Genomic DNA, 10559 nt, shown 5'->3' with positions numbered 1-10559 from the left:
ATTCCAGTGCCGGATCGTCAATCAAAACATACAAAGATCAGATGAAATAGAAACTCCTACTTCAGTGCTGGAGATGTTTCATCTGGATTATACACATACCTGACGAAAGCTATTTCAGAAAGAGCTGAGGACACATCTCAACTGATGGCAATATATAGAATAAATATTCAGTAAAGACTTGAAAAAGATAAACTTTTTAACATTTAAAAGATAAACTCTTACCATTTTTTTCTCTATGAATTTGTCCATATTGTCATATTGTTGCTGTGGTTGAGGAAATAAGCTCAAAAAACCTAAGCCTGCGAGTACCCAAACACTGCACATATGCTGTAGCAGCAAGTACGCAATTGGCTGCTGCTGTAAACCATCATGGTATTGGCCGCTTCTTTATATCATTCAATTGACCACTGATATACTTTCACTGATTGAATGCTGCTGTAATCAATCACACGGTCTGTTTAGTCATTTGTGCATCCGGTGAGAGTTGAGGCAGTTTCGCATGAATAAACCCCTACACAATGTCAACATCTTAAATTTATTTTTATACATTTGTATACTTACACTGGGGTGGCAAATCCTTATCTTAGCATGGCATTTGCCACCGTTTTCCAGTAGATCCGAACCCTGAGGGTTAAATCAATGCTGTAATTTATTACTTTCCCTTTAAGTTAGCAGTAATGTATGACACGGTTTTAACACATATTTAATACATGGAAGTGAGAGTGTGCAGTCACATATCCATTTTCTGCCAATAAATATAAAAAACAAAACAAACAAAAAAAAAAAAAAACACTTATATCAGCTGATGTAACCAATATGGTCACAATATACTGTGCATCTCTCTCTCTCTCTCTCTCTATATATATATATACAAACAGCTCAGAAGATATCTGGCCAAAATGCACATGACAACCAATAAGCATCAATAATAAGTAATAATTAGCTTTAAGTTGTATACTGTAGGTTCTGATATAAGACATGTCCTGCAAGCTAGAAGAGGGGCCAATGAAAATGGAGAGGACAATTTTGAATAAACCCAGCACACCTCTAATACTTTATGAATCCTTTAGAAATAATGTGACAGGACAGAGCATTATTTAATTCAGCTGATTTACTCTGCACTTGATAATAGCCAATCCTGTTTTTCTTCTTTATTTTTTATTTTCTCCCCAAATCGCTATTTCAAGTTTTTCCTATTGATTGACTCTACCAACTACAAACCCACACAGAGCCACCCCATTTGAGAAATTATTATCTTTGATTATCTCTGAGTTTGTGGTTCAATAAATTCATGAACATTTGAGGCCTTGCTGTGCTCCCCACCAGAGCTGGTGCATACAAGTCTCTCTCTCTCTCTCTCTCTCTCTCTCTCTCTCTCTCTCTCTCTCTCAGTCCTTCAGTGTTTTATCACTGCTCTCTACACAAATTCCGCACTTCTGAGGAGATTAATGACACATTGTCTGTGGAGATAACATCTGTCGGCACTGCTCCTGAAATATCAAGCTTAATAAATATATTTATGAGCCTTGCTCTCTATAGCACTAATGCAATCAGCCGTTGCCGCTCATGCTGGCCCAAGACACTGAAAACCCATTGACTTATTTTGTAGCAAATTAGTCCAACACCTAATCGCTGAACCCTGCTATGCTTTTTGAATTACGACTTTGAAACACCCATCCGCTCTGCAGCAACTGTGGTTTGAATTATATAAATTTGCAGACTTGCCGGTGTCCAGATTTCATTAGCAACACATTAACAACGGTTTACATCTATTACCATCCTGACACATTCTATAAATAACTGGCATAGAAACAGAGTATTACCATTAAACGTTGCAGCGCTATAATAAAGAGATACATCATTAAAGCTGAACAAGGGTCACAAACAATAGGAATAATTGACTTTACGAAGATGAGAGAACTAGTCATTGTGTCTATGTGGACATATGACACAGAGGTGAGTCTTCTTTATTAATAGGATGTCAGCCTCCCCGTTATAGTCCTCTTACTTTGGAAACATGCCACCCATGAGCATGAAGTATTCAGTTTTGTTTTCCCCATACAGCAATGGTTTTGCAACTTATGCTAACACATATCAGTCAGTACATTTACTGAATTGAAATAACATTAAAACATTTACATATGCTGGATGAAGCCAAGCTACAACTGCATTATCTAGGTCTGTTAGTCAGTCAGACTAAAGCATTTACATTATTAAATAATAAATAAATAACTGAAATCAAAATTTGAAAATGCGTTTAAACATACTTATATCAGGAAGACTCGAAGACTTGTGTGAAATTTAAGATTACATTTACTTGATGAATACAAAACAGAAAAGTAATGTCTCTCTTTGTCATATCTTGCCAGAGATAGGAAGCAGGGGCGTGGAGCCTCCCCACGTGCAGGACGGGACTCAACTGGTGGTGGTGGAGATTGCCGTTTCAGCACACTGAAACAGCAATGTGACAGGTCGTGAGCAGAATTATAAAGCAATGGCTTGTATGTGATTGGCTAGGAATTATCCAGCTAATGGTGCGATGATGTACAGCTGCTAGTCTTCCTGCTAGAACTACGCTGCGCTTAAATTTCTATCAGGAAGACTTGCAGACTTGAGTGAAATTTAAGATGACATTTATTTGATGAATATAAAACAGAAAAATAATGTCTCTTTATGGCATAGGCCCCATCTGGCAGTCCGAAGAAGTTGTAATCGGAACCGTCATATCCTGCTGAAGGTAGGAGTTAGGGTCACGGAGCCTACCCCAAAAGAGAAGATCCAGTCAGGTACGAACCGGGTCTTGTGTAAGGCATTCATTCTGGAGAAGAGGGGAAAGAAAAGAGATGTGAACACCTAGACATGAGCATGACATGAAATGCACAATATCTCTGGCATGGTTGTGCAATAGGAAAAGCCGTGCGATCCCACTGAGGGACTAATTTCTCACTAATCCAGAAATTTGTAGACGTGTGTTGCGGCGAGGACTGCTGAATCTGGATAAAAGGTAAGGAGTAGTGAATAAGTCCGTGTCCATGCTGGATGTTAGCTAGTCAGAGAGTGAATTGGACTCGACATCAGAGAGTGCTATAGAATGATGTTGCTGCGTTAGGACACTGAAACAGCAATGTGATAGCTTTTGAGCAGACTTATAAAGCAACGGCTTACATGTGATTGGCTGGGAATTACCCAGTTAATGGTGTGATGATGTACAGCTGCAAGTCTTCCCACTAGAACTACGCTGCGCTTACTTTGACTGTGGATGTACTCTAGCATAAAGCAAAATGTATTGGTTACTGAATGAGAAACAAAATGCTGAGTGCACCCTTAAGATAAAGGTGTAGTGTGTAACTTTTTCCAATGTTAAAATACTTTCCTCACTTACTTCATCATATCCCAGCTCAACATTGCACTGATTCTTTGAGCAGCCTGAGACAGCAACATTGGCTCAACCAATGCTCTGAGTCTGGGGAGGGACCATCTGTTTTTACAACCAATGAATGGTTTGTAGAGCATGCAGAAATCCTATTTGAAAACAATCTATTGTTTCACAATTCCATTTGGTGACGGTAGTTACAGAGATATTACACACTTCAGTTTTAAAGGGGTTGAGTGCACAGCAAGGAGCCGTTTGTTGCCAGGGTAAACATGTCTCCCCCTCTTCACCTTCGTCCCACGGTCCCTAAACCTGACAGAGCAGTAGCCAGGGGCTGTATGAGACACAGGATACAGTACAAGGTCAAATCCCCACCCACGAGGACAGCAAAAGGAAAGATTTGATTAACTCATCATTGCGACTTCAAAGCAGTATGAACAGCTCTACAATGTTATTTGCCCCCCGATCTGACACCCCACTCTCCTGTTCTCTAAATATTAGTCTAATCTGAGATATGTATAGTAGCTAAAGGCGGGGAGAGGGAGATAAGCCAAGAGGCCAAACTAACATAAATTAATAACTCTGATGGAGATCTGCCTGTTTAGCATAATTTCTGTGCAAAAAGCACTCTGACCCCCCCCCAATGATAATCTTTATCTTGATTATTTTGAACAATGTAAAACAATATAAATTTGTTCACTACTTAACCTTTAGAAGTCAGGTGCTACTCCTATAGCAACATGGGATCACTCAGAACTCAATGTGTTTTAATGTACATCTCGCTCTCTCTCTCTCTCTCTCTCTCTCTCTATTTTCACTGTCACACTTGATATGAAAAAATACAGATTCCGTTAATTTAGCTGAAAAGTACCTCGATTTGTATATTTGAACATTTCAGTCTAGTCACTGTGTGACGATAAGGTGTGTTACACCATTTACTTTAATTTAATGGGGAAAAGATGCAATCAAATTGAATGGTGACAGAGGCTAACATTCTGCTAAACACCTCATTTGAGTTCCATAGAAAAAGTTAAGTCATTGAACAACATGGGGGTGAGTAAATTATGATATTTATTTCATACATTTTTGGGTGATCTATTTATTTAAGCCCTGCTGATGTGTGGCGGTACAAAAGACAAAGAAAATACTGTTTTAGAGTTATGCTTTTAGATCATGGCTTGCTCTCTTGTATGCATGTTTTTAACTTTGTCATTTAATTATTTATTCAGTAAGGCCAACTTACCTATCAGTCTGAGATTCTTTTTACCAAAACTAACCATACAATGGGTATTCACTTTTGTTTCGAATAAAATTTCAAAGACATATTTCAAAAAGAAGAAATATCACACATGCTTCATGAAGACAGATCCCACAAATCTCACAAGGAATCTCAGTGTGTCAACACTTCCAAGTTTATGAAAAGCAATTTCTTTCTTTCCTGAAAATTAAGAAATGATCATATGCACATAAACAGAGATGCACAGAGTTGTTGAATGTTTCATTAAAGGCATTTCCAACTTGTGTGAGAGATGGGCAAACTGATGTTAACTGAATGGTACGTTAACTGCTATGGTAACCAACCTCTGGGGAGTAAGCATTCTCATTGGATCACCTACCAACATCTGGCTGTTAAATGTTCATGCACAAAAATGAAATGGACAAAATATACACAAGAAAATAAACAAATAAATAAACAAGAACACTAATGATACACATGAATTTGCTCTACAGAATATCCATACACATACGTACACAGTGTGGATTGGACAAAGTGTATACTCTTCAGTTACTATTCTTCTTCTTACTATTATTATTATTAAGAGTAAAAAAATTAACATAAAAATAACAATTAGAATAATTTTACCACAGCAGGTCAAAGAAACAACAAGACTCAGTGTCCATGACCTACAACCACACTCATCGTAATCTAAGGTTATATTTTATTGTTGAGAGGTAAAGCAAAATTATTATTTTTGTCCCACTTGACCTTGATAATGGCAGAAAAGCTGCTGATTTTTGAGCACCAGTTTCCTTAATATTCTTTCATTGTCCCTCACAGCCAGTCCCAAAGCTTAGTCATGTGACTCACCATTATCTACAAGATATGTCTTTATTCTGTGCTCCAGAGCTTCACAAACTAACATCTATTAATGTCCTTACGTATTGCATTAAAAATAAAATAATATATATAATAATATATATATATATATAACCTAACTAGGAGGGCTTCTTCAAACTGATATTTAACAAAACATTATTATGTAATAAAATGAGCCCTTAATTAGTGGTACAACTGACTTAAAGATACTTCTCACTGATTAAAAGTCCTGTTTGAGTCATTTAGATCAATGTGTGCTTGTTGAGTGACTCCCATCCCCCAAACACTGATGAAACATGAGTGTGAAACATGAGTGTGCGCATATAGGGTACAATGTTATGACAGACAATCAAAGCAATAAGACAGACTAAAGTGGAACACTTCCTTGGAGTACAAACGTATAGCTGATATAATGGGTCACTCACAATAATGCATGTTTGATGTTTATTGTTGTTTAGAAAACTCCCATTTTTCAGCTTGCAGATTTAATATTTCATGCAAGGAAAATAAACTTATTGAGGGTCTTGACTCAAACTGAGAAAAAAAAAACAGAAAATTGCTTACTTTGGTATGACCCCTTATATTGTCTATTGTCCACTAAAACAATTCACAGCCTTGACTGAGCGAGAGTGACGATGCACAGACAAAGGTATTCAGGTGGAAATAACCCAAAATGTCAATTAGCAAATTATCATTGGCTTTAAAGAGACTGGGATCCTTTCTTTCTCTTTTTTCCCCTTAAACTGTCTGACAACCTTATCCCTTGAGACCATTACAGGGTGATTTTTTGAGGTATTGTATTCATGAGGGGTTTCCAGTAATTGGATTAAATTGGTTCCAGAATGTAGCAATTTATATTGTAATATCCCATTACTTTTAATACTGTTCTTAATTAATTAGGTCTTTTTTTTTGATGTATAAGTTAGCTACTACAGGAAGGCAGCTTCAGTTTGGCACCTTCCCCTCTTTCTCTTTCACTTCTCCTTATCATCACTGTGCATTCTGAATATCAGAAGTTACTTGGTTGGTTAGATTCAGGGAAATGTGGTAAAGAGACTCATTTGAGACGATCATACTACTATGTGTATTTTTCCAGCTAAGAAAATGTATAGCATGTATACCCTATTGTGGTGATGTGGGCGTGGCCTAGCGACGTCTGTGGAGAGCAAGGCTGGGGGAGGAAGAGCGGTAAGGATTGACACCTGCAGGAAATTATCTCTAATAGCTGTTCTGTGTTACAGTGAGAGAGGGAAATAAAGGGAGCCCAGTCCGCCGGAGAAGAGAAAGAGATCACGGCATACAGCAGTGATCGTATGTGTCTTTGATTATGTTGTGCTGAAAAGAAAACTTATGTGTGAAACTGAAAAGTGTGAATAAAAAATAATGTGGACTGTTCACCTGACCCCCCACTTTCTCCTTCTTAGAGCTAGAGATGTGTCGCAGCTATATTTATCAACATATATCTATATTCCCAAGGAACACACAAACTAATAAAATGTATACCCTGAATGCACTGTAAGTCACATTGAATAAAAGACACTGCCAGATGCATAATGTAAATGTCTCTGTATTTCATGACACACTGGTTTAGCAGCCTGACGAGTCAACAGCAACCAAAATGATAAAAAAAAAATGCATTTGTTCATGAAAAACAAACAGAAAACCTGTAACTATTAAAATATGTAACTTGAAAAAGCTGTTGTAGATGTTTGAGCTTTCTTGTTGTTTTTAATGCAGGAAGACTTTCCTCTTTGCCTAAAGTTTGCCTAAATGAATACAATGTTTAGACAATTTCCATACGGAAATACAATGCCTGTCAAAAAAAAAAAATTGGATTTGGATTTAGATAATGGTTATGATATGGGGTTGCTTTAAAATGTTCAGGTCTAGGCTCAGCAACATTATGCAGCAATACAATTAAGTCAGCTGACTACCTTAATATACTGAATGACCAGGTTATCCCATTAATGGATTTTTTCTTCCCTGATGGCACATATATTCCAGGATGACAATGCCAAGATTCATCAGGCTCAAATTGTGAAAGTGTGGTTCAGGGAGCATGAGGTATAGTTTTCACACAAGAATTGGCCACCACAAAGTCCTGACCTTCACCCCGTCGAAAGTCTTTGGGATGTGCTGGAGAAGACATTACGGAGGGGTTTGACTCTCCCATCATCAATACAAGATCTTGGCCAAAATTGTATGCAATGCTGAATGTAAATAAATGTTGTGATGTTGCATAAGGTTGTCGAAACAATGCCACGACAAATGCGCACCATAATCAAAGCTAAAGGCCGTACTGACGACGGGACTGTCGAACCACTCCGTAAAGTGTTCTCCAGCACATCCCAAAGACATTCAGCTGACTTAATTTTATTGCCGCATAACGTTGCTGAGCCTAGACCTGACCAATTGAAGCAACCCCAGATCATAACAGTGCCTTAAATCCAAATGACCCCTTGGGGGTCAAGCAGTGTATGTTTTCATTAAGAAAATTAAATAATTACTATTTTCCTTTTACAAAGCCTCCAGGCAGTGTGTGTGTGTGTGAATATGGCTATATGACATGTAGCAACTATACACTCGCTCTCTTTTGAAGATGAAAAACAAGTGATGGGCAGTTGGATGAATGAGGCAGTCACAGAAAACTGTTTCAATGACAGATGTGATTTAGTGTGGTCAGTCAGATCACACAAAATAAATATGAATTAAGTATCTACTGCTGAAGTCAAGGTCATTGTGGCAAGGGATTAATTGGTTTAAATTACAGTATGTAAGTTTTCAAATGTATTACTTTTATCAAATCAGCTGGCCATTTACCCAAACACCTGTCTTCATCATTTTGTCATTAAAGGGATGATGCAACAATTGAGTCATTATGAAATTATGTCAATAAAAAATATAGCACAGTGTTCATATTACTGTGCATTTAAATAATAATTTACTGAGTAATAAAGGATTTCTAATTAAATATGTTACACAGACACTGTGTACTCTAATATTTTAAAGACATTTTATTTATTTCTGTTAAATTTAAAATTAGTTTATTGCATTTGTTAGCATGAACAAACAATGATCAATACTTTTACAACACTTATTCTTAATGCTAATTTTAACATATATGGATATGTTATACTGTATTTGTTAACATAAGCCTATATAAATAAAAATATATAGCAACAAACAATTGTATTTTACAAATTCACATTAGGGAAGATCAGTGGTGATTTCTCGGGGCCAGCAAAGCCTTCTCTGCTGGCGTAACATGCCTAATAAATAATTTTTTTTTTTAAATATTTTTTCATCCTTACATTCTCATTCACCTTTTTGCCTATGTATTTACAATCGCTTTCAATTCCTAATTAATCTACAAATGAATAGCAAAAAATAAAAGTTTATCCAACAGAATTCCTCAATGCTTGCAAGTGAAGTGTGACAGCTGTTTCACAAATTGCATGCCTGAAGCCATGCTCCTTAGCCGAAGCAGCGTGTGAGTCTGAGCTCTGCCCCATCAGGCCTTCAGAATTTCAAAAGTGCAGTGAACAGGCATCTAAAGTCAGATTGTCAGATTCATCAGCCAATCAGATTGATTTATATGTCCCAGTCCATGCCTTCTTGCTGGCCTTGAATGATGAAATCAAGCTTTAAGTTATGTACGTAATTTGAAAGCAAAGAGTGCGAGATGCTGTCCAGTCAGCTGTCACATAGCCATTGAGTAAGATATCCTTATGGATTTTAAACCCCAAGATGTAAACAGGAAAGGAGGACTGATTTTCACTTCAAGCTAATTGTTAAGTGCTTTTTCCATTGTTATGGCAACATCAGGTGTTTTCTAAGTGTAAATTAGGCTGCTTGAGCATTCAGTGTGAGTTTAATTTTGAACAGTAACCGTTTACCCTTACAAAATGTTTTATTTCAAGCTAAATTTTAATCGCAAATATTAGATAGCTTTTTATTGGTATTAGAACCTCCTTGGTTCTAGCATTCGTGCATGGATGTGTTTTTAAAACTGTCGATTTAACGCGTTAATTCAGTGCGATTAATTTTACAAAAATAACGCATTAGAAAAAATAAACGCATTTAATCGCAATGCCCCCCCGGACCATAATAAGGAAGAGTCCTGAGAAATGCAAGCTTGTAGTACCACCTGTTTAATTCAGAGGGCAGTAAGTGAAATTTCAGCTGTATGAGCAACATGCAGTTTATACAGTGAAGAACACTTCAGTAGGCAGAACAACACGTTCTTACATTCAAAACACTTGAAGGTGCGCAAATGCGAACTAAGGGATCTCAAGATGTGTTTAAAGATTGAGTATTAAACTATATTTAATTTGAAACAGTGACCTAAACATTTTATGTTTAAGATGCATCACACCCGAGACACTACACAAGCATGTCTGACGCTGGATTGAGATGGTGCAAAATTTGGAAATTACTCATAAATATTTAATCACGAATAAAATCAAAGAAATTTCCTTCAAACTTATTTATAAGTACTACCTCACTAATTATTTTCGTCGCTATATTATGTCGATATATTCTGTACATTTTGTGGTCTGCAGGAAACATTTGTTCATTTATTTTGGAGTTGTCCCTTCTCAACTTGTTTTTGGTCTGATTTCTGCAAGATTGTTAGAGATCATATTATTCCCAGCTTTCAGCTTTGTTTTGAAAATGTTTTATTTGTATTTTTTAGCTATGAAATGTCTCATCATAAGGAATATTATTTGATTAATGTTCTTTTGTTGGCAAGGTTTAGTATTCATAAATGTAAGTATGGTGGTTATAAACCATTAGATTTAATTTTTAATTCAGAGGTTCAGCAATACCTAAGAATAATTTCCAATTTGAGTATCAAGAAAGCTGTAAAGTGTATTGAAATATGTAAACAATGTGGTATTTTTATTAAACTGTTTATTTATTTATTTTCATTTTTGTTGTTGTTTGTTTTAAAATACCTCTTGGCTCTAGATGAAAAAGTTTTGTAAGCATTAATAAAAAAAAATAAATATCTGACACAGGTGTAAATTGACGGGTCCTTAAATAAGCCCTCATAATAAATCTCCAACTGATTGACAAATTCACTTG

The sequence above is a fragment of the Xyrauchen texanus genome, chromosome 20 (genome assembly GCF_025860055.1).
Source record: "Xyrauchen texanus isolate HMW12.3.18 chromosome 20, RBS_HiC_50CHRs, whole genome shotgun sequence".
Lineage (NCBI taxonomy): Eukaryota > Metazoa > Chordata > Actinopteri > Cypriniformes > Catostomidae > Xyrauchen > Xyrauchen texanus.
The sequence above is the reverse complement of the archived record's forward strand: the minus strand, read 5'-3'. Positions refer to the sequence as shown.